The sequence below is a fragment of the Micrasema longulum genome, unplaced genomic scaffold, assembly GCF_059751315.1.
Source record: "Micrasema longulum isolate JH-2025_06_02 unplaced genomic scaffold, ASM5975131v1 h1tg001621l, whole genome shotgun sequence".
Lineage (NCBI taxonomy): Eukaryota > Metazoa > Arthropoda > Insecta > Trichoptera > Brachycentridae > Micrasema > Micrasema longulum.
Genome location: NW_028278802.1, coordinates 49,640 through 76,273, shown reverse-complemented (window position 1 = coordinate 76,273; position 26,634 = coordinate 49,640). Strand labels below are relative to the sequence as shown.

General features: G+C 32.9%; 1 protein-coding gene across 1 annotated transcript in view; it reads left to right on the top strand.

Annotated features, from left to right (window-relative positions):
- LOC148274564 (CD320 antigen-like) overlaps window positions 1-26,634 on the top strand; it is a 125,469-nt gene that overhangs the window by 54,103 nt on the left and 44,732 nt on the right. The window lies entirely within an intron of this gene.

Sequence of the window (26,634 nt, the reverse complement as noted above, 5' to 3'; positions counted from 1 at the left end):
AAATGCCGAGCAGTAAGTCTTAGCGGATGATCGCTCGGTCTGCTGGTCCTCGGTTTATGAACGGGGTCATGGTATTTTTGCAAAAGTTGTCTAACGAGTTCTTTATGAAATTTTGTTAAACTTACTTTTTTATTCGTTTTCAACTTATACATTACATGCGCATTTAAAACTGTCACATCAATTGTCCGAAACGCAATTTTTTTATACCATTTTATGGTTTTTCGCACACATTCGATGAATGTAATAAGCATATCGGATCGATCGACTGAACCCATAAGTTTATCACGCATGACGGTTTTAATCTCGGGGTCTTCGTCGTCCTATCCTCTTTGCCAGTACTTATTATTGACGTATCATGTGCAGTGGTCAGCATGTGAACCTCCCCTTTATCGTGCCATTTCATAGCAAGATTGCAACCTGATTGCTTCCACTCGATGTCTCCCTTTTTAACTGTTCCGAATTTCGGCATATTTTTCCGCGTTTTCTTCACCGTTCCGCAAGCATTTGTTTTATTACCATGAAGATAATTAAACAGCAGTGGACTACTGTACCAATTATCCACATATAGTATATGTCTTTTATTAAGATAATTGTTCAATAACGAAACTACTACTCTCCCAGATATACCTAATTGCGTCGGCACAGCTTCTTCTACATTATTTAGTTCTATATTAGTTTTTGCACCACTGTATATAACAAATTGGAGAATAAATCCGGTTTTAACATCACACAACATAAAAAGTTTTATACCAAATCGATGTCTTTTCATCGGAAGATACTGCTTTATTTGAAGCCTACCTTTGAATAAAACTAGGGACTCATCAATACACAGATTTTTGTACGGGTAAAAATATTTTTTTTAGTTATTGCAAACAGAATTTACTAAGTCCCTTATTTTGTATGTCGAGTCGCCCGCTACTTGTTTTTCGTTATCTGAAAAGTGTAACATGTTGAGAATTGATAAATATCGATCGCGCGGCATCGTTTTACCAAACATAGATGTAAACTCCAGTTTGTCTGTTGTCCAATAATCACTTATTTTACCTTTTTTAAGCCTAGCCATTAGCATGGTGAGAGCGATGAATATATATAATTCCTTAATATTTACATCTTTCCATTTTCGGTACGGAGAGTGTGCTGGAAATTCTTTAGTGGCTTTCACATTTTGAAAATATTTGTTTGTTTCTATAACAACCGTACTTATAATATCGTTGCTTAAAAAAAGTTCAAAAAAATCTAATTCACAACTTTCCTCATTCAACTCGCGATTTTTTAAACCCGATTGTTCGTCAAAATCAAATAAAATAGGATTAAATATATTGCCACATTCCCACTGAGGCGAATAAATGTCGCAGTGTAAGTCTTCTAAAGGTAGTAGATCACTCTGGAATTCTGTAAAGATTGAGGAACACTGTGTAAAGTTGCACTGTGTGAAGTTTGAGGATCATTACAAATATCTGTTAGAGATTGGAGCTCCGTAAATTCGGATTCATCAATTTCTCCGCCATAATCATGATTATCTTTATCTAAATCTACAACATTTTTGGGTAAATAATCTTCATCGTCACTCATGGAATAATCGGAATCTTCGTCTAATATGAAACTTTCAATTTCTTCTTCATTCATTATGGCGTGTGAAAATATAAATGTCTTTTTTTAATAAACACTACAGCCGTTCACAAACCAGCTTTGTTTTTTGAGTTTAATATGTGCAGTCAATTATTGAAAACGAAATGTTTACAACTAATAATTACAAAAACTATCTCACAGTTCTTCTAACAAATCAATCCGCACCCGTATAAACAAAACGTATGGGTACCCGAAAGATAACACAAACATTGAAATCTGACTCGTACCGATAATCGACCGCGATATGCCGGATCCCGCGTGTGACTGTGTGTGTGCGCTCAGTCAGATGGACGATATCTGAATTATCCACGTCTCGGAAAAAATAATATTTAAAATAAATCCTGGAGTAAAAAAATATTTTGACTATACCAACATGCGAACAATACCCTGTTTGATAAAGTGACATTTTTACTTTTGTCTTTAAGTCACGAGGAGAGCTAATTATTAAGTTCAAAAGTACACACAACTCGGACACTGCAATCGCAGGGTATCGTTCTGTTGGCATGATTTTTTGCCACTGCTATTGCAGGGTATCGGGTCCTACGGGTTAAAAATGTATTGGGTTTAATGTTATTTTAGTTTTACCAAAAATACAGTTAAAAAAATGGGTAGAAATTATAAGGAATTTAAGGAAAGAATCCGATTTAGATCCACAAAAAATGAATGCTGTTTGTAAACATTCAAAAACAAACTTTTTTTTTACACTAAAAAACAACATCCTTCCATTTTTTTGTATTTGCATTCTCTTCGAATGCAACCCTGATAGTTCGACGAATGCAACCCTGGTAGATCGACGAATGCAACCCTGGTAGATCGACGAACGCAACCCTGGTAGATCGACGAATAAAACATTTATGCTCCTTACTTCTTTTTTACACGCACAGCGCAAAGATCTATATTTCTCTGAAAACCACACGTTGATTGGTTAAGCCGTTGAGGAGAAGTTCAGTGACATCACACGTACAGAGAAATTATATATATAAAGATAACACGCGCCTTATGTGAATGACTTTATTTAAATTCTTGTTTGTATGGTGTGAAGCCGCTTCTCATAAAAAACAATAAAAAAAAACTTTTTTAAATACATGGCAATCTTTATAAATAAACTGGTTTGTTAAATTCATAAGGGTTAAGTTTTGGAAAAAGTTTGTATAATTTTCAATTAAACATATGCATATTTGAAATATTAAATAGTTCTGTTACTGCTTTTTAAAAATGCGTACTTGCAGGTTTCCTTGTAATTTTATTAATATTTTCTATGACTTTTTTCAAATATATTAATTTTGATTATTTCAACAGTTTTATCGTCATAGTTCGTTATAGGTGGATTTAAAACATAATGAATCTAACTATTTATTTATTTTACAGAAACAAACAGTTAACAATGATATAATAACATAAAAATGTACGTTTTAAAGTCTGACCAGCGAAGTTTCTAAATAAAAATAATACACATTAAATTGTGGTACCAACAATAGGGTGTGGTTTTGTGTATTTGTATGAGAATAAGTGTAGAGGTGTGTTTGTGTGTATTTGTGTGGGAGTAAGTGTTCAGGTCTGTGTAAGCACCATTAAATAACAAGTGGGATCGTATCGCAGCCAGAAAGAATGAGTCTTAATTTATTCTTAAATAAATTTTAAATAACTAGCTCGACTAGGGACTGAAATAAAAACATTATTCAAACAGTTATTTTTTTTAAATTATTTTTTTATTTATTAGGGATATCATGGGGGAGGGGAGGGAAGGACATGTAAAAAAATATGACAAATAAAATATACAGAGAATAAAACCAATGACAGATATCCACAGAAATACATTAGATACTAGTCCAATGATATGAATCTTATATAAATTTTGGTTTAATTTTTTTATAAATCTTGTTTTTAAAATTCATGTTTTTTTAAAAAAAAAATATTAAACCAAATATGTTAATATTATAAATGTTTGTAAAAGGCAGATTTGCCGTTTATGTTAATAAAATAAAATACATGCTAGTGGGTTTGTGTTAGTGTAAGTGTGTGAGAGGGGGTGAGTGGGTGTTATAATGGAATGAGAGTGGACATGTGTGTAAATATTATTGCACATCTGTCAAAAATATATAAAATATTAAGAATTAGAGATAAAATGAGATTTTATTATAGAAACTTAGTATAAGAAAAAAAAGTTTGTTTTAAAACGCATTTTAAATGTTAATTTGTGACAATCAAACGGATCAATGAGGGGAAAGTTTAAATTATATTCACGAGCTAAACGTATAAGTGGAGAGTTCTGGGCATAGTTCGTACGAACTGCTGGCACATGAAATAGAGAGCTTGACGTGTGACGGGTGCGGTAGCCGGGGACATTTAATGATAACTCCGACATAAGAGCCGGACTATCAAGGCGTCCACGAAGTATGTCATTTAGGACCCCCCATGTCTAATAGTAGACGGCGATCTTCTAAACTTTGCAAGTGGTGCTTTTTGCAGGAAGACATATAATTGAGATCTGTATTCCCTGCATCTCCAGTTAATATGTCTAAGAAATAATCATTGAATTTTCTCGAACCTTTCTTTACGTGTGACATATTGTGGAGACCAAACAGAAGAAGCATACACGAGCAATATATATATATATAAACAAACATTCAGAGGTATTTTATATTAAAGGAGATCCCGTGGTTATCAACTTAGATTAATAAATATCCTTCATCTTGAAATCACAATAAGAGGCTCCTACAAAATTGTACTTAGATAATATTGTCCTATGTATTATATTGTATTATGTCTCGACGTTTTATTTTCTAAAGGCACTATACGATACATAAGTGAATGAAAAGTCATTCACCAGGATATATTGCACACTACAGCACCAAGTGTAACACACAGAATGTCGAATTTAATAAACCGTATTGTACTCTACCACATTTCAAAAGATTTCAGGTTTTTATGGAGCAGGGCCTATCCTGCTTCTTTTCTCGTTGGTTCAAAAGCCTTAATCTATTTTCCGCTCGATTGTAGTCCGTCAATGTGAAGGAAATTGGTACGGGAAAACAGAACTATTTATCGTAATACCCTACAATGATGTGGTCATTTCAGGGAGTTTTTGTGATTATCACTTTGTTAACTTAACTTAACTGAACTGACTTATTTAACCATTTTCTTAAATAATTTTTCATGTGATCATTTTTACCCATTAACTAAATTATGAGCAAAATAGCATTTTGTTAAAATTGCTTTATCATATTTTTTTATTTCTAACTGCATTATCATAATTCATAATAAACTTTGATTAAAACAAAAATAATGTTTTTGTTTGGCATTTTGAAGCTTTTTCAACTAAAGAAATTTGGTTCCGGTTTCAGCTGAATTTTTTTTTCTTTTTAAAAGTCTCCTAGACATTAAAGTTTTTTTTTTAATGTATATTTATTAGTGGATTACCCCAATTCTTAACATGTCCACTATCAATAAATTATTGAGCCATTCCTTTTTATGTTATGTATATCTAAATTGCTACACAATCATTAAACCACACATTAACTACTGTTGCAACATATTATTTTTTCAAACCAAGAAAATTTTATCAAACTAACCATATTACAAAACAAAGCTTAAAGAATCACTTTGGAAAAAAAACGATGTACAAGTGTAAATTTGACGTTAAATGAATTAAAAGTATTAACATGTAAGCAAATAATATTATTCAATACGGTGATGTTTGTGTATAATTTTTTTTTTTTTTTTTAAAAACGCAGAATTTCTAAAAAAAATTGATCAAAGCCAATATGAACATGATCACAATACCAGAGATAAGCTAAAAATCAACCTCTGATTTAGAAAAAAGCGGAATCGCAAAATTATTTTTTATTTAAGGCAGTTAAAAAATATTATAAAATGGGGAAAAAAAAAAAAACATCAAAATTAAAATGTGAAGGTTAAGAAATATGGGTTTTATAACTTATAAATTAAATATATGTACATTGTTATTATTAAAGCGCACATAAGAATATGTTTAAAATAAATAAATATTTTTAATTTTATTTTTAATCTTTTTAGTTTTGTTCATAGATTCGCCCTTTATTAGCGCTGCGCTTGTCCATAATTTTTTCACTTTCGAAAATTCCTTCTAATGTTCCATTTCAAAGTAAATTTTATCTTTCTTTTTCAGGTTGATTTGGTTTTCAGTTTGGTAAATATTATCTTTGGGATAATTCAAATACCTCCCCAGTTGAGTGTTTACTTTTGAATAAATTCAAAGTAATAAAAACAATCCTAACGATCTCATTTAAGTGGTTTTCTTTGGTTCTTTTCTTGCAGAAATTTTATTTTAAAATTATTAACTTAAAAATAGTTTTTAGGGTTTTAACTTTCTTCCCTTTTTTGGATCGTTTAACGAATTTACAATTTATATGTTTAAAAAACTAGTGTGATATTTAAATAAAAGTTAGTAAATATTTATGTATAACCATTTACTGACTTTTCAATGTCTACCGAGTTATAGACGTATCCGTCTCTTCATCGGGACACTAATTACACTAACATACAAATTCAATTCGATTCATTTATTTCAATATAACATATACATTACAAACATATATTCAATACGTACATATTATAAAAAAGAAAATATTGAAAGAAACTAATGTCAAAGTATTAGGAGAATCATGCTCTGGAAAACCCCTTCGAATACATGGAACAGATCAACATCCAGAGCGATGTTGTTCAGCATAGCCGTAGCCCTTCCAGCAGGCATAACCATAGACATGCAATCTATGCCGACGCTGTCTTAGGTAATTATCAGGAACAAAAACCAATGCTCATCATAATTTCAGAATCATTTCGCGCAATCTCATTATACACCTTCGCTATAGTACCTAGTTGCCCAAAAATAAAAAATCAACGTGCTGATAGGACACACGTTGTTAGAAGCTAGCACCTACTTGCATTGAACTTTTTTTTTATTGTGGGATTTGCGTGATAGTGTGATACCGGTATGTACAGAAAATTCAATGAGTGTTTATCTACAAATATTTATGTAGCATGATTTATTGAAATTTATGACGACAAAGATAATGAATGAAATATTAATAATACACTGTTATTATTTGAACTCTTCTTTTGACCAGACCAGAAGTTATTCTTTGTACTTGAAGACTTAAATTAATTAATTAAAACACACAAATAAGATGCAAATTGCCTTCAATAATGATTTTCAGTTGCCAGCGTAAAATGGAATTACTTTAAGCTCTGTATAAAGATGATAATATGAAAATATAGCGTGTATAATTAGCAAAGAATCCTTCTCTCAATTGCAGTATATTTCCTCTGAAAGAGGTGCTTACTGCGGAGTTCCGAAGTTTACTTGAAACATTAAACGGAACAAAATTGTAAAGACTTGCGAACTTCGGAAGTTGTCAGGAAATACTCTCCCGCCTAGCAGTCGGTTGCAACTCTCAACTTATCACTTATAACCCATCCAGAACTTTCGTCAACTTTTTTTATTTCCATCAACTACCTGTAAAAAACTACTTTTATAAATTTAAAACCATCGAGTGTTCCTTATTTAAATATATTGAGTTTCCCCGCTGCCATTTTTTGGTGGAACGGCATTTTCATCATCATTCCCTTTCCGCACCTAAAAGTGCATATGACACTACATTTGTACACCAATCGCAGCGTATCTTGATCATTTTTGTTACATGAAGGTAAGATGATCAGTATTACGCTTCAGGTACCAGTCCAGGGACTATGAAATATTTTAGTAATAAGTTAAGTAGGTTTTGATAGTTTATAATTGAAAATTGTTTATCAGTGACCGGATTTCCTTGTGACCAGCATCGTCAGACTGTCAGGAGATTAAACAAAATCTTATATGTTAATCAAATGAAACTTTGGTTTTTAATCTTGATTTTTTAGTGTCATTTGAACAAACTATTTTGAATTAAATGAATTTATGTAATAATTCGATGTGAATTTTCATTTTTTTTTTAAACTCGTATACTAAAAAAAACTATGTTAAACTTTTTTGTTTTACATTTACTGCGACGCGGCACTAGAAAAAAACCGCATTTCTACGAGCCGTCCGGGTCTTAGTAAGCTCTGTTACTTTTATAATAATTTTATCTTTTAAAAAGAAGTTATTGAAAATACAGTATATTGTTCATTGGAATACATGTAAAATATTTTCTTATTAACACGAAACATTGCTGTGATTTTTCACCTTATAAATTGAAAGTATAATTTATACAGAAAAGTAACATTCTGTATACTAGGGGCGAATCGTGTATAGAAGCGATTATGCGCAGCTTATCATTATATTTGACTATCCATAATAATGTTTTACGGTGACTTTATCTATAGGAAAACAAACAAATAATTATCATTTCTTATAAATGATTAACACCATCTTTATGTTTCTCCAAATATAAATTTAAAAAAAAGTTTCAGCGCGCCCAGCGCCTACAATGAACCAAGGAACTAGCTGATTACTCCAGCTTATTTCTTCATACAAATGAGTGTACTATAATTTGAACATACATATTTAACCCAGTAGCGAGATTTTTCTCCTAGAGTTAACTTGCAGATTACACAATTTCTTTGAAGATTCTCGATTTGGAAAACAGTATTTTAAACATCATTTCTTAAGGACTATTTTTCATTGAGATGATACTTTTTACATATGACTCGCATCACATGTGGCGCTCGACGCGGCCATTTTTGGCATTATACATTTCTAGAATAAATCGGCCAGTTGACATTTCAATCGTTTAGAGAATACCTAATAGTGACTGAATTAAAAAACTTTTATATAAGTTATGTGTTAAATTAATGGATAATATAGCTACACAATATAATATATCACGTAGTTACGTCTTTTGAGTTGATTTCAAAGATCAAAGTTGTTGTATCACACAGAACCACATAGTAATTTATAGTATAAATATACATTATATTATGTACCTACTATGTAGGTACAAATAAATTATATTTTTTTATAGCTTACCTGTAAATAAAATCACCGTTCGCCACTGCTGTATACAAGCTGTTGATACCCCCCGAAAGGACACAATTGTTTATTTAGTGTCCTTATTATTGAATGTATTATTTCGTTAAAATTGTTTTTTCATTTGTTTTTTCTTTTCTTACCGTTTTGTTTTTACTGCATATTTTATTTTGCTCTAATTTTATTTAAATTTATTTTCGTGTTTGTCTTAAAGAAACATAACTAATTTATTTTTCACGTCCGTTATAGTAAAGTAAAATTCTATTTGCACCAATCGACTTTTAACGGAAATAAATTATTATTATTAATGAAAAATAAATCAATTGTTTATTGTAAAAAGTCATTCGTATTAATGTTTTTTCTCTGCACCGCGATCTTTCAATATTTATTATTTTTCTTGAAATATGCACGGTAAGTGTTAAAATTTATTTCATGTAGGTATAAATATTAGGTTTCTTTTCCTTTACTGCTTAATCTTCAAAGGAAATACGCAAGTACCTATCTATCTTTTCATCTGAAGCTGAAATTTCAACGTTTATATTTGCTGATCTTTCTTATTAATTCCTTTGAAATGAAAAATGTTATCAAATTGGAAATTTGTCGGAGAATTTATTATTCACTCAGAATCTCACAGTATAATGTATTCATATATAGATATTTCCTATTGAGAGCGCAAAATTTCAATGCATAAGGTGTATAAATAAACATTAATATGTTTTTAAATTTATAGTACCTAACATTATTTGACATAATATACAGTGTTTTTCACGATCTAAAGAATAATATGTGAACGCGTCATTTACTACACAAAGTGACAAACTTATCTCAACTCGATTTCCATATTCAGGACCCATTCAGGGCTTTTACCCGAGAGCAGCGATCGAGTCGAAATCGAGAGATCGAGTCGGACACATATACATTTTGATATCATTTAAATCTTAAGCCCAAGTTGTTTCTTTTTCACACTTGCGGATTCCCGCAGTCCTGGAAGACCGTCGATAATTTTTTTTTAACTGTTTTCGGTGGAACTTAGGTACAAGTGTTTGACGTGGGAAAAGGCTAAAGTGCTGGCTAGCGATAGGGTCTTTTGTGATGTCCGCATGTTCCACTTAGGAGCGGATGTTGGAAAGAAAAAATAAAACTTTATGATCTCCTTCCATTAATCGACAAAAACAAGCTCTTTGAAGCAATCGTCCCATTACGACTATTTTTATATATTTTTATAATTATGTAGTCTGTATTTTTTATACGAATTTGTGTTTGACATTTCAAAGACAAATCATCTATGTTTTTTATGTGAATGCGAATGAGCATCTCATGGTTCGTTCTCGGTGTCATGTAAGGTTTGGCCATGATCACTATTTGTGTACTTTTGAGGGCATCGTGTGCAAAAACTATAGGAGTTACAGAGTAAAATTATGACCGGATAGTCCGTTTCGTCGACTATCGGAAATGATTTGTCGCGAGCAGAGGAAGGGTTGCGAGATGACGTCACAGCGCTGCGCGGGGGGACCTAAATTTGGACTTGTGTGGGCACGGCGCGCACTCACAAACAAAACGAAAGAATCTCCCAATAATGAGTAATGTATGTGATTTCGCATTCGGAGTATCGAGAATAGGTACTTCCTTTATTTTTTTTACAAATAATTATACGAAAAAAGTATAATACGAATTATCCTTTAGACAAAGAGCAAGAAGAAGATTTATTTTTTTGTAAGTGTCAAATTTTCTCAATTTTTAAAATTGTTTTATTTCTTATTTATTGTATTATTTTGTTTTGCATTTTTGTTTCTGTTTTATATTTTTTATAAACTTGCCAAACACAAGAGCCAGACTCTTTTTTGGCAAGTTCAACCTTAAGTGTTCCATTTTTTTATTGTATGTATTGTTTTTATGCCAATAAAGGTTTTTTTCATCTAAAAAAAAGAGACAGATTTTGTTAGTTTTAATATTCCGCTCTATAGAACATCTTTAAGAGAAAGAAATGGTATTGACATCTAGAAAATCTAAAAAATTCCATGTGATTTTTGTCGTGTGCCGTTATTTCTTTATTAGTACGTACATGTTATGTACACCTTATATAATATTATGTTCGCCTGTAGCCTGTATTTTCTCATTTTATATTGACACTAATGTCCAGATTGTACCGTACCTAATAAAGCCGAAACATGAGTGAGAGTTGCCATTGCAGCAGCAGGTCAAGGAGAAATGGGAATATGAGCCATTTTTCTTATTCCTTCTAACAATATTAGTTATTTATTTGTTTATTTACATACATTTGTTTATTGCACAGTTTTGAAACATATATCCCAACTTCATGGGACTAAAAGTCCTCTGTTGAGATGGGACGAGCAATTAGTTGACACGGACACATAAGTTTATCACTATAGGATCAGAAACACAAAAAATAATTTTAAAAAACATGTATATGGCACATCAATTTGGTAAACAAAGTTAACCAAACCTGTATATTGTTTTAATTTAAATTGAATTAGGCTGGTATTGCTTTATTTTTCTGCTGGTCTGACAGTGATACTTTTCAATTAAAAGTTTTTAGGAGTTTATCGGAACGCAAAATTACTGTATTCTACTTTTTATGTAAAATAATGTTGTTTGTACATATTGTAATTCGTACTCCTTTTAAACTCCAAAAAACCTCGAAAATCTAAATTGCCATTTTCATAAACAACGTTATAATATACAAAAATAAATACATTGGCTCGTGCGTTATCTACTTTTGGCAAATTATAATTTTACTTAATGTTATTAAATATTTGTATCTAACCACTCACCGACATCTCTATGTCTAACGGTTTCGGGACGTACCCGTCTCTTCATCAGGACACCAAGTAAATCAACATGCAAAACCCACTATACTCCTTCACCATAGTTGTTGCACAAAAATATAAAACCAGCACGACATGCATTTTAGTAAGCAACCCTTACATGCACTGATCAGATTATGGAAATATTTCATGTTGTTTGAGAAATAGTTCAAAAAAGAGAGAGGCGATGAAGGGAGGGGCGTGTGGTATAGGGTGACCATTGCAATGGAACATCGTATAACGGGCTATATTGAAAGGTTGTTTGATTATTGATCGAAGGAATATTATTTCTTAAAGCTTTTCTTATGTGAAATATTTTTAATCGCATGTTGCATGCATTTTGCATGTTGGTTTAATTGGTGTCTTGACAAAGAAACGTGTACGTCTCAAAACCGGTAGACACAGCAATGAGCCAAAGAACTAGTCGGTTACTCCAGCTTATATCTTCATACAAATAAGTGAACTATATTTTTAATATATTAAACCCAGTAGTGGGATTTTTCTCTTAGAGTAAACTTGCGGATTACACAACTTCTTTGAAGATTCTCGATTTGGAAAACAGTATTTCAAACATTATTTCTTAAGGACTATTTTTCTTTGAGATGATACTTTTGACATATGACTCGCAACACATGTAGCGCTCGACGCGGCCGTTTTTGGAGTAAAATAAAAAAGAGAGGAGATGAAGGTAAGGGCGTTTTTATAGGGTGACCATTACAATGGAACATTGTAAAACGGACTATATTAAAAGGTTGTTTGAGTATCGATCAAAGGAACATTATTTTTTAAAGTTTTCTTACGTGAAATATTTCCAATCGCATTTTGCATGTTGGTTTAATTGGTGTCCCGACGAAGAGAGGGGTACGTCTCAAAACCGGTAGACATAAAAAAAGCTGGTAAGTGGTTACACAAAAATATTTAACAACATTTAGTAAAATGTTTGACCACAAAGTTTAATTTCATTTCACATTAAAAATAATGGGCTCATCAACGTTCTATTCTAGTTTTTTATTTATTACATTCTGAATCTTTACATCTGAGAAACCTCTTATTTATTTCAATTTGATTTTTTTGTGATAATAATTAGCAATAAATTACATACATTAATCATAATAAAAGAGAATGACTTTCAAATAACTATCGAAAGTCGAAACTACTCCTGCATACAAATGTCAAGGATTTCATTGTAACATGTTAAGAAGATTTTGCTATTAATCTTTGCTGATATTTCCAGGGCTATTTGTGTTTTTAGAGATAAAAATATTGCAAAATCTATTCTTCGTTTTAAGGTTGAATTTGGTAAGAAAGATTTTGAACGTGGTATTTAAATCATCGCATTTCTGTACGCACAAATTTAAGAGATTACCAATCTTTGGAACCTGATTATTTTATCTTTTTAAGATTTATGAAAAAAGGATAACGGACAATGCACCCCCGTTTTGTAATAAAAAACTGAAAGAAAATCCTTTATTTCTTACTGTAATATAATGAAGATATGTATCATAAATGTACAATGCTTTTCCTTCCTCGATATTTTTTGTGATTTATTTCCGACGCCCTTTGGTATGAAAATACAGTGTGAATAAATTTACAAAGAAAAATAACAAAACTTTTTGAAGAAAAGCCCATTTATTTGCAACGGATAATCTTAAACGTAGAATAGAAAAACGCTTTCCATTCATTTTGCACATTTAAAGATTCTATCGCGCTTGTGTGAATATAGCCCGAGTAAATGGCTACAAAAAGATCTTAAATCTCTTTTTAATTCAGCTCTAAATTAACGGTAAGGCACTCAAGTGGGAAGGCACACAAGTTTTAAAAGCTTTTGGAAAAAACATTTGAATACAGAAAAAAAATTTAGGATATTTTCCTATTAAAGATTATGTTTTTTATTTCAAGTTAGAAATCGAACCAATTATCTATAATACGAGTACCTACTGGAGTGTGCTTACCAATACACTAGATGCAGGTTATTTATTTTTTAGTTTTAGATTCAGGATTAACCGAATCGTATCAAAACATTTCATATCAAATGTGTAAGTAAATTAAAGTTTACGCGCTAACTTTCTGATTTTTCTATGTTTAACCTATTTTATGAACATGTAAGTTCAGAGCTACGGGAAATTGGACGTAAAAAATGTTTTCTTACAGGCGGCAAAAAATACAGCATTTGATCTTAAGACAAAGTTTAAAAAAAATGTACGAAAAAAATAATAAAAAATATATTAATGAAAACCAACTTCTTTCAATGACGTCACAACTTCTTCAAAATCTATCAATGATGGAGTGTTGTGATAGATTTCAGGTTTTCCTAAAGCCAACCTCCCAACCAGAACAACTTTTAATTCCTTTTTTTACTGATAATATTTAATTGATCCCAAACTTTCAAAAATTTTCCTTCTTTTAAAAAACACGCACTATCCTGGATTCAAACTAAAGATATGAACTCTTTTTTTTTCTATGATATATTTTGTTGCCCTTATTATTATGTTTTTTGATATTCTTTATTTCCTTTTTTTAATTACTATAAAAAATACCTTAGAATCTTTTACAGAATATTTTCTTTTCTCTTTAAGTTACACAAAAAAATTAATACGGTCTGTTATATAGGAGCATAAATTTACAAACATTTCTTGTATACTCACAAACAGGCCACGCCTTTGTGGAATTTTTTTGTTCACTATTTTTACTGTTAATATGTATTTCATTTCTATGTAATTATCAAAAAATAAATAAAATAAACTGAGCTTCCTCATTGCATTTCTCCTTTATCGCCCAGGAAGTGTTGAGTATTCTGGAAGAGCGTATCAAGGTCTCAAGGGCAAAATCTGTTTTTAAGAGAAAGGTTACAGACTGGATTTTCCGTAAGGGAAGAGATTTGAGTTGAAAACTCCTAGAACGTTTTTAATGGTTTAAATCAAATTGGTGATGCGGTTATTTCATGTAAATCAAATATTTATCTTTGTTTGAACTTTCTGTACTAATATGCTGTGTAATTCGTCCCAACTCAACACAGAATTTTAGTCCCATTGAATTAGGACTTATGTCTACATAAATGTAGATAATTATTTGCAACTCACTAAATAAATTGATCAAATAAATCCGATACGTTAAATTTCTTAGCTATCTTAGATAACTTACAGCTAATCTACGAAACAAAATGTTTTTTTTACCCCTTTTACACACTATTATCTAAATTTTGCTATTTGTATGAAATATCAAATAAACATTGTTAAATAAAGTAGCCTCTTATAACCTCTTTTACCCAAGAGCAGTCATGGAGTCAAAAACAACCGTCCAGGGTATTTTAGATTTTTACACGTAATACTTTCGGCGTCCGCCAGGACAGGACATGGTGGCCTCCGTGGTGTAGTGGTCAAGACGCTTGACTCACGCACGGAAGGTTCCGGGTTCGATTCCCGGTGAGAACACAAAAAATTAAAATGTGATTTTTCTCAAGCCTGGGTGCTCTGTGATGTAATTCACCACTGTAATTAGGCCTCCTGGCCTGTTGTGGTGCAAAAAAAAAAATGTAAAAAAAAAATGTAATGAAAAAAAACTATACTATGCAAGTTATTTGCCTGAATTAAGGCTGTAGTCTAGTAAAACGCACGCAAACTGAGGAAATCATACGATTTACCATTTTAAAACGAATGTTTTTTTTTAATCGCGCAACAATAAAAAAAATTAAAACATAAATTAGATAAAAACAACATTTTTTAAGGTCTGTTCAACAATTTACTTAAAAGTTTTATGTAACTAAAATATAATTACTTTTAGACCGGCAGATTACGCCATTTCAAATTTAGACTAAATTTAGGTTTCTGGAATCTCAATAAAGACCAAGTATTCAACTAAAATTTGTTATAATAATTTGAAGACAATTAATTTAAAATGAAAGTGGCCGAAGCGAATTTTTTTTTTTTGTTTTTGAAAAGAAATACTAGGATTTTAAATCACATACATTTTTGTGACATTTTCCTTTATTTCTACGTAAAATTATGCCTTCGGTAATACTTAAAATATATATATATTTAAATGTTTTAGTTAAAACCTTTTTTTATAGAATCGTATTCCTTTTTTATTTTAACGAAGACAATTCTGGTTGTAATATTAAATTTTTTAGGGCTAGTACTAAAGCGTCAGCGTATTATTTTATTTGGCGACTTTAATTATAGCAAATATCGCCGCCAAATGGTTAAATCGACCACTCAATTTAGCGTCTAGGCTGTTCACTAAATGCTTACTACTAATAGTACTATTCAGCGGTGACATAATACTTGAACATAATATGTAACTGAATTTATTTATGTCGGCCTCGTGGTGTAGTGGTCAGCGCGTTTGCCTACCGTGCAAGAGGTCTCAGGTTCGATTCCCGACATGGTTGACATGAAATATTGATTTCAATATGTGTTTTTACACTAGAATATTTCACAGTCTCTGGACTGGTCCCTGAAGTGTAAGACTAAACATCTTACCTACATGTAACAAAAATTATCACGGTTCACTGCGATTGATAAACCGATTCACTGCGCTATGCACCATTAGGTGTGGAAAGGGAATGATGATGATGATGATGAATTTATTTATTTCTCGGCAACATTTTAATTATTTCCAAATATTTGTATAAACGTACTGGATTTTACCCATTAGGAAGTTTAACAACATTTATATATTATCAATCACCGGTCAATTGCATTATTTCCATTCCAATAATGTTCCCTGTCTCTGTTGGAATAGATTAATTCTTTTTTATTTGCACTGCGCATGTGCTTGGGTTCATTTTTGGGAGTTTTAAATGAACATAAAACTATTTGTTCTACACATTTGCGTATTATATCGCCAATTCATCAGAATTCAATCAAATAACCACAGAGCGTAATCGCAATAATTAAATTGGCCGTTCCCCAACCTTTTCAGACCGGGTCGGGTGTAAATTCAAATTTACACGAATTGTAGATTTATTTTTCTGATTCCTACCGAAATGAAAGTAAATTTACTAACTCGTATCTCTAAATACGTCTCTATATTTTTTCATAATTTGATAGTCGGTATTCAACAGAAAAGTTAGATTTAACTGGTTTGTTTGTTTTGGAGCGGATTCCTTTCTAAATTTTATTTATGGCAAGTTTTAAAGATACGTTTTTTTTCGTATCCGCACCTAATTTTGCATTGGGCACTGCATTAGTACACCTAACGCAGCTTTTCTCGGAAATTTTTGTAACATAAGGGATAGTGTCAGCACAGGGAAATATTCTAGTGCATAAAAACCTTTTAAAATCAGTATTTCATGTCAGTCATGTTAGGAGTCGATTCCGAGACCTCTTGCGTTATAGGCAAGCGTACTGATCATTTGATCACGAATCGGACAAATTAACTGAACGGACATTCAAATAGGTACCGTCAATATTATACATAGGTACATATATATTATTATTTATTGTCTCATGCACTTTGTCGATTTTTTATCTGTTTCTATACTAAGTTTCAAACAAACGAAACAAACCGTCACGCCGTTTCTCCGTGAAGGTGAGCAGAGAGGATCGAACGCTATATCACTCGGTCTCTGCATTTATGCATCTCGTGCTTGCCCGCCGATTGTTCCGACTTTTGACCTGCTGGATTTACACATGCCATTTTTTCTCGGTCATCCTAATTTTCTGCAACCATCAACAATCGCATCGTAAATCTTTTGAGCCGTTCTTTAACACTACTTGTCCAATCTAACGGATAAATCCTTTCTTGATTTTGTCGATAGTGCTTATCTCGGCCTTAGCTAAAGTACGTATCTCGACATTTGCAAACCCATCGTACATAGTTTTACAAACATTCATCTTAGATATGATATTTCGACAGCACTCAGCCTACTTCCATACTTGTTTTCCCACATAAGGGTTGGTTCCAGAACTCCAGAACTTGATTTAAGTGCTCTGTTCATTCTGTTCCCGGCACTCAAACATGAAATTATTTTAGAAATAAAAATAACAATTTTCAAATTGTTTTATCGTATATTCAGGATTTAATTCATTAAGTTCCGAAAGGGTTTAATTTCAAATCAAATAATTAAACACGAACCGTTTTCCCCTCGGCGGAAATTATGAGGAGCATATAATTTATTTTGACAAACGAGCTGCGGCCCCGAACTTTTAATTTGCATTCTCTTTGAAGTTGTTCGAGATGTCGTTGTAAACTCATTATTCGGCGCAACCCCGAGGATACGGGCTCGATGGGTGGAACGATATCAAGAAACTAGGAGATCAACTTGTAATTACACCTGGCCCGCGATTACAAAACGAAGGTAAGAAATAATTTCGTCGGTTACTGATAAAACCTTCTGAATGCCAAAATTTCAGAAAACAAGTTGAAAATGCAGTTAAACGACATGTTTCTAGCTTCATCAACTTATAAAATCCTCCAAATAAAGGAAAGATGATCATTTAAACGCTTCCGATGCCAGTCCAGAGACTGTAAAAATATTCTAGCGTAAAAACACATTTTTTCTTTTTTTTTTGTAAAAAAAAAAATGCTTTCTTGTTAATTACTCGAATGTTTAAATTTTGGGGGCCATTTTCAACGAGCTGTAAATAACTCACTACTAGAAAATGTTAAACCGCGTAAATCATAAAATATTATGGAATAAAATGGAGAAGAAAGGAATTCCATCTTGTATTATTAATACGTTGGCAGCCTGGCACACACAACAGGAAAATATTGTAAAATGGGGAGATGCTACATCTTCGCCTTTTTATTTGAAATGTGGAGTCCGACAAGGAGGTTGTCTGTCTCCGGCACTTTTTAATTTATATATGGATGATCTCACCGTGCTTCTTAATTTATCCAAAGTCGGATGTCATGTTAACGGCGTCTGCGCTAACAATATTAGTTATGCAGATGATATGGTATTATTGACTCCATCTATTAATAGTATGAGATTGTTGCTCAATATTTGCGAAAAATATGCAATTGACCACAATATGATATACAATGCAAAAAAATCTGCCGTACTTATATTTAAACACAAGACGTCACTTTCTGAGTTCGTGAACCCATCACCACCTGTATTCCTAGACAACAACAGTTTAATGGTAACTGCAAAAGTCAAATATCTAGGGCACATACTGACTGATAATTGTGAAGACGGCGGCCTCCGTGGTGTAGTGGTCAAGACGCTTGACTCACGCACGGAAGGTTCCGGGTTCGATTCCCGGTGAGAACACAAAAATTATAAATGTGATTTTTCTCAAGCCTGGGTGCTCTGTGATGTAATTCACCACTGTAATTAGGCCTCCTGGCCTGTTGTGGTGCAAAAAAAAAAAAAAAAAAATGTAAAATGTAAAAAGACGATCAGGACATAGAGAGACAGAGAAGAGCCATTAATGTCAGGGCCTCTATGCTAGCGAGACGCTTCTTTCAATGCAGTAACGAAGTGAAGAAAATCATATTTACTTCTTATTTGACGTCCATGTATACAGGTGAACTTTGGAACAACTATACGCAAGGAGCGTGGAATAAATTAAGGATCACATATAACAACTCATACCGACAATTATTCGGATTGCCCAGGTACTGCAGTGCCTCTGAAATGTTTACAGCTGGACGAATAAACACCTTCGCTGCCCTGCTTCGCCAAAGAGCCTGGAGCCTATGGGAACGCCTAAAAAAATCTAATAACGAAATTCTCCAAGCCACTGCAGAGTGGATCCAATCACCGTTGTTCAAGCGATGGCGCGATATGTTAAGACCACCATAAGTGCTGCAATATAAAATTTTATTTTATGTTTATATTTATGTTTATTGTTATATTTATGTTTATTGTTATATTTATGTTTATTGTTATATTTTTGTTTATATTTATATTTATGTTCATGTTTATATGTTCATATGGTAGAATTGGCTCTGCACTTTATAGCCATTTTACTGGAATAAAAATTTAAATAAATAAATAAATAAACCAATTGGGGTAGAGTGGAGTTCGAATCTCGGACTTCTGATCCGTGAGTTTACGACACTAACGACACGACATGGACCACAATCATGTCAACATTCTTAACCATGTCAGGAATCAATCGTGAGACCTCTTGCATGGTTGGCAAACACGTTAACTATTTCATGACAAAAATCACTTATCAAATAAATATTTCACTTTAAACTACCCGGGATTGTACTTTGGACCTCATGCATTCGTCTTCTAATTTGCTCACCACTTCAAGTTTGCGGTCAATGTTTTGTCATTTTCTACACATTGTGAAATACTACATCGGTAACATATCGTTATGGTTGGTACAGATAATCGACAAATGAACATAAACATTGTATGCAAATACTCCTATATTACCTACTTTTGGGATATACAATTTTAGATGTCTGCATCGAAAACCAAAAGTGAATTCCTTATCGTTCTAATGTAATCGAGGCCCAGATCGCATCAAGATGATAAAGCGATCCTAAACGTCAAGCATCATCTTTAATATTCTCGGTGAATGCAAGTTCAGAGGTTTAGCCGTCGTAAACTTTCGCTAATACCTTTGAAATGTTCTTTTACACTGAAAAATTCACATGGTATAGTGTGTTTTTGTCATAAGTGTTTTTCTACGTTCTTGTGAACTTTGAAAAGCAACTCGTTTTTTTTCATGCCTCTCATGACAACAATCAGGTGTGCCTCGCAAGTCATTCAATTACGCCACTGCAAAACTCAAAAATGGCGTACGTAGCAGAATAAAATGACTAATCAGTAAAAAAAGGCAAGACATTTCGATCGATGACCTTAATTTTTTTTAAACTTTTTGACTTCGTAGTTTTATATTATTTTCCTTGATCTTATAAGCGTCAAATCTAGAAGCGGGTGAAAGAAGATGAAAGCAAAAACTGGTAAAAATAATACAAAAAAGACCTTTTGAATGTGTCACATTTATTCTGCCCTCATAACCAAAAAGGCAGTTATTGGTAAAGTCGTATTTTGAATTTTGAAGCCTGTTTTTAGTATTTATCAACTTAATGCAAATTAAAAATATCTGTAATAATTTCAAAGTAAAAACACGATATGACAATTGTTTATGAAGCATAAAACCTGTGCGTGTCAAATTTACACTGTGTTTTTGCTCATGAATCACTAGATATTGTGTTATCTTTGTATATATAATTCCTCTGTACGCGTGATGTCACCGAACTCCTCCTAAACGGCTTAACTGATTTACGTGCGGTTTTCAGAGAAATATAGATCTTCGCGCTGCGCGTGTTCGTAGATATTAAAATCTTTAATCCAATATGTAAAAAAGAAGTTGGGAGCGGAAATGTTTTATTCATCGATATACCAGGGTTGCATTCGAGGAGAATGCATTTACAAAAAAATGGAATGATATTTGTGTATAAAAAAGTTTGTTTTAGAATGTTTATAGATTATTTCTTATGATTTCAACCCGTTTATTTATTTTTACTGGATTTTTGGTAAAACTAAAATAATATTAAATTCAATACATTTTAAAAAATCGTATTCCAACATAAGTACACCCGTCTGTTGGTGAAAAGACCGGAGTTTGACGTTTGCAAAAAGAATGCCATATTTAAAAAAATATATATATGTTTTGGAAATCAACCATAAACAAGTACCTAGTTACCTTCTTACATTCATTTTGGAATTTAATCACCAACAAGTACCTAGGTACCTACTTATCAATAAAAAGTCTTTTTCCAAGGTAATAAATAGGAGGCAAGCCAACGTTCGGGCAGGACAACGTCTGTCGGGTCCGCTAGTTACTTTTAAAACTTAAAATTATCATATCGTTTTTCGTAGTGAAATATGTTTTTGCTACTCATTGCTGTATATCAAATGGTTTAAAATTTCTTGTAGAAAATTACCTCATATTTAACTCATTCTATGATTTTACCCATGAAGCTGCTTTTTTGCTTATGACGGCGGTATTGTGAATAACAGGACCCCCGTTGGATACAATTATTATTATACTTTCTTAATAATACGGCTAAGGATGCAACAACCTCCGGTTACAATTTACAACTGTGATAAAGCGGATGCGGTACGGTTGCGTTGGCTTGACCATATATTGCGGAAGCTCCCAGGTGCCTTAACCACGCTTGCCTACTTTACAAGGCATCTGGTTCTCATAGTCTTGTATGTTCGCAGTTGACAATTTGTCGGCAGTTCACGTTTGAAATACGGGAATCGAACCTGATTTATGAAGATGCAAATGAGTTAACCGCTGACGGTGTTCTGAAGATGGAAACCATTCTAGTAAATTAAGTAAGGAAGTAATTTTTTCAACCCCGGGTAGTTCAAAACGGATAGCAGAGGAGGTATTTAATACAATTAATAATTCAACAGCCATCAGACAAGAAATGGAGACAATTTCAGGTTTTCTTAGGCAAGACTGACTAGAACTTAAAATAATTTTGTTTATAAAGGTTCATTTAGTTTCCGTAAGTCTCCGGGAAGCGAGAAACGTCTCCACTTTTGATACAAAATGTTTTGAAAACGTAATGATTTTAATAAAAGTTATAAATTAAAACATGTACATGGTACACGTTATTTGACCGATCGTAGCTTTCACCCTCTAATGGGCATCTTTGGACTGGTAAATATAAAAATAAAAAACCGGAAAAAAAAAAAAAATTCAGGCGTTGCCTAGTATGTAGTTGAAATAATTCAATAAGATGAATCTCACCCACATAAATGAAGGTTTCAGCTCTTTAACTTCACATACATCAACAGATCAAAGAATTGAAGTAATATAAATGTTTAAATATGGGCAGAATGGTGAATGTTACAGTGTATAAAGTGGCCACTTAAACCAGCCAAGGGCACTGGTATTGTACTTTGGTCCTAGGAGTATTGTGCCTTAAAAAAGATTTTAAACGTAAATTAATGTTTATTTTGCAGAAGTAGCACAAAGGAAATTTTTTTCATGATAGAAGGAATGTTAAATAACACCGTACTCGATTTTGTGACGAGATAGATTCAAATTGAAAGTAATATATTGAGATTGACGTGTAGATCCGACAACATCTAAGGAAGGCGGGAGAAGCAGGAAAATATCCTCCTTTGCAACATCATATAATATGATGTATTAAGTTCTGAAGAGTATATCAGTTCTTGTCATCTTTTAATACTTAACACCGAAATGCTCATTGGTGATATCAAGAACTTCGGCTTCATTTAAAAAAAAGATTCCTGTGTTAATTTATTTGTTTTTATATTTTCCAAACTGGGTGTTTAAGGTTTATTATTTTTAACAACGAACTCTTTATCAGAATACTCGTCATCACCTGACGTTATGTTCCTGCATACTGCATAAAGAAGTTGTTTCTTTTTCCTTAAAAATACAATTTTTTCTTCTTATCTTTTGCCATCTTCAGTTCTTCGAGTCAAAGTCGAGAAAAAGTCATTGATTATTGAAACAAAATGTAACCATGAAAAAAGCATAACATGGTGTTTTACCTTGGACTGATCCAAGGTGTATACCATTTGATAGGGCCAAGGTACCACACCCCGACTTAAGCGAGAAAACATGAAATGGCAAATTTTAGGTGAAGTTTTTACGAAACAAAATTGTTTTTAAATAAGCTGACATTACTAGTCAATTATCTAGAAATATCGATTCCGTAATAATATAAAACAGACCCACTGAGATATAATCAAATAAAAATGTCGCTTTATAGAACGATTTTTTGAAATTATGTTTCGAAAAATGAGCGTTGTCGTGTAAACATTGCCCTGCAAAACGCGTAGTAGAGTAAAACAGTCGTCTATGCCAGTTTACTGTGAATTCAAAGCTGTATGTCACGCCTTTTTACGTTGCTTCGCGTTTGTAAGGTGCCGAAATTTAAGTTGGATGGAACCAAAGACTGGCGCTTAGTGCTGCATCTAGTACTTGTCGGGTCCGGACTTTAGACCTTGCCACTCCAGTGTGCAGCGACAGATATCGCCTTGTCAGTGGCCATCCTCAAATCATTATCATCACAAGTTAACTGCATTTGTGGACGCCGCAGCAGACGAGGATCATCCTACACCTCTCCACAATCGCAGTTCATGTCATCTCCCGAACGAAACGACAAAAGCCGGCTAATCATTTCAAAACCGGACAGCCACACACAAAATCCAAAAAAAAGGACCCCTTCAGGGCTATTCACGACGATCTCAATAAATATTGAGGGACTTGGCCAGGACAGGGAGGCCATCCTCTCCGATTTATGTAAAAATTCTGCATCTAGTGTATATATATATATATATATATATATATATATGTATATGTATATGTATATCAATGTACAGAGCACGAGGAAAACGTCACATTTAACGAAAAAACAGACTTTTTTGGTCAAAAAGCGTTTTTTTTCCAACAACAACAAACCATCACGCCGTTTCCCAGTAAGGGTAGGCAGAGAGGATAGAACGCCACATCACTCCATCTTTGCATAAAGATCTCGCTTTCTCTGAATTCATACATCTTCTCATGCACGCGCGCCGATTATTCCGACTTTTGACATGTCAATCTTTAAGTATTTGTTAGATTTGGTCATGCTATGTCTTTCTCGGTCTTACTCTTTTTCTGCATCCATCAACATTCGCATTGTAAATATTCTTAGCCGTTCTTTCTTAGTCTATTCGTTCTACATCTCCAAACCAGCGCAGAGCTCCTTTCTTGATTTTTTCGATAGCATTATTTTTCCACTTAGCTTAAATGCTTCTCCGTTAGCAAATGTCAAATGATTTTTATAGATCAAGGAAATTGTCTACAAACAGTTATCAACACTTTTTTATAACCACTGGATTGCACACAATACCTAGGTAAAACTTGGTCCAAGGTACGACACCCCCCTACTGATACTATTTCGGCCAATTTTATCTCACTGGGTTCATTGTTGTATATATGTATATTACTCGTATATAATGAAGTGGCTATATTTGTACATTATTAAGTCACAATACCCACGTTTTAATTCGAGCATTCGAAACATTTTCCTAAGCCTCGCTTCCGAGTTTGCCGTTTAACCTCATTAAGAGTAAATAATTGTCTTGTGTTCCGAGTTTACGGTCTCAGAATCCTCTCTAAAGGTCTAATTACGGTTGCATTCCATATTAAGTGCAAACACAACTGGAAAATGTGGAAACTGACGTTTCCTCTCTGCGACCTCAACTGTTTTTCTTTACCCATTCTTTTTTTTAAACGAATGAAAAGCTTCTTTAATTGAGATTTTCACGGCTTTTAAGATACTGAATTTTCAACAAAATTAAAAGGGAAATATCACGTTTTTTAAAAAAACATTTTTAAAGTAATGAAGGTCTTATAAATACTGTTCGGTAAGTAACATATAGCGAAAGCTCACCGATTCATCTTGGGGAGCATTTCCACATGTGCTCCGCACTTCTGCCTTGGGTCTGTGTCTCCACAGCAGAGTACGCTTGTCCAGTTTGGCAGAAGTCAGCACCCGCCAAACAAGATGGCTGTAAATGACATAGTTTAAACCAATAATACTTATTTAACAATTCTAATTTAAACCAATAATTATCATTTAACAATTCACAGTGAATGTTACACAGTGTGTAAAGTGGCCACTTAAACCAGCTAATGACAGGGCATAAGCTAGACTTCCATATTCTCTTCTCAAAGAAGTTTTCTCTCTGTTGAATAAATTTCTATTTTTAAACTCATAAATATTTTTTTTCAAAGTAAGAATATCACTTCTCACGCTTGGTAATTTTTTTTGTGGCTGGACACATTTTTGCAATAACAACATACAATTATTATTTATTAACATAGAACCACTTTTAAACTATAACGGGAAATATGTTCCACATGCGGTGAACAAATAGCACGCTAAAAACTAGTAGTGATGGAAAAGTTTCCTTGCTTTGTATAAAAATCATTTCGTAATTTAAAACAATTAAGATTGTTTACAATTTATTGTAACTATACTGCGGTTTGCTTAACTAGATGTGGAAAGGGAGTGAGGATGTACCTTAATTAAAAATACTATTATATATGGCAACCATAGAATTAAGAATAGTCCAGAAGGAGCGTAGAATCATATTTGAATACATCGGACTGTGTCCAATAATACCTCCACTTAAGCTAGGGTTTCCTAGGACAGCGGTGCCCGTATTTTAACGGCCGTAGTGAACGGTGATGCGGTGGACAGCCGTCGTAACGATGACTAGAGTGTGGTTTCCTAGTAAAACGGTGTTATCAACATCATTTAACATCGTTTCCCTAGGAAACCACTCTCTAGACGACGTTACGACGGCTTCCCACCGCATCACCGTTCACTACGGCCGCTAAGATACGGACACCGCTGTCCTAGGAAACCCTAGCTTTAGACACACTTTCGCCGCGCGCATACTTGAAGTCACCGAGCAATATTACCAGATCGCGAAGAATATAACCATAACACAAATGTTAAATATAAAACAAATTTTATTTTACATAAAACGAATATTTTTATATGATGATAAATAATATTTTTTGTTTTAAAGATAATGTCGGCCAAATGTCCACCACGGCGTTGTTTAATCCGAGGTTCAATTTTCATTAGTTCTTTCATTAGATGAGCAAAGTAGGGAAAAAAAAACACTATCCTGGCAACACTAACGAAATTTCCATTTTGTTTCTTCGACAATCTGACAGATGGAAAAATAATTCAATTTTTAAGTAATGTATTTGTGACAAACACATTCATTTGATAATTTCACATGAAATGTGATTGCATCCTGTTTCTTTAAGATCCTAGCAGTATTTCTACACTTTAAAAGGACACAACACGGCATGGTTAAATTTGAATCAGGAGTTGCGTACTGAGCGACGTCTACAAAGAAACTAATGGGTCAAAACGTAAATCTACTCATTTATGAGTAGTTGAGTCGCCTTCTGTTTGATGTGCGTATGCGGTTTCTAGACTATTCTTAATCCTATGATGACAACTAAATACTTTGAAAAATAGAAACAATGATTATTCTAACATTTTTCTTGCGCATACTTTCTTGCGCCTACTAAATAAAAGAACTACGTAAAAATTGAAAAGCGCATAGTTTAATTGAAATACTATTACACATCGTTTAATTAACATTAATTTTATTAATCATTTCCTTTTTGTACAATGTTACAAAACAGTGTTCACAAAGAGGTTCCAGTGTATTTTAAATCTTAACAAATATTTTATCAAAACCCTTCGATGTTTTAAAACAAAAAG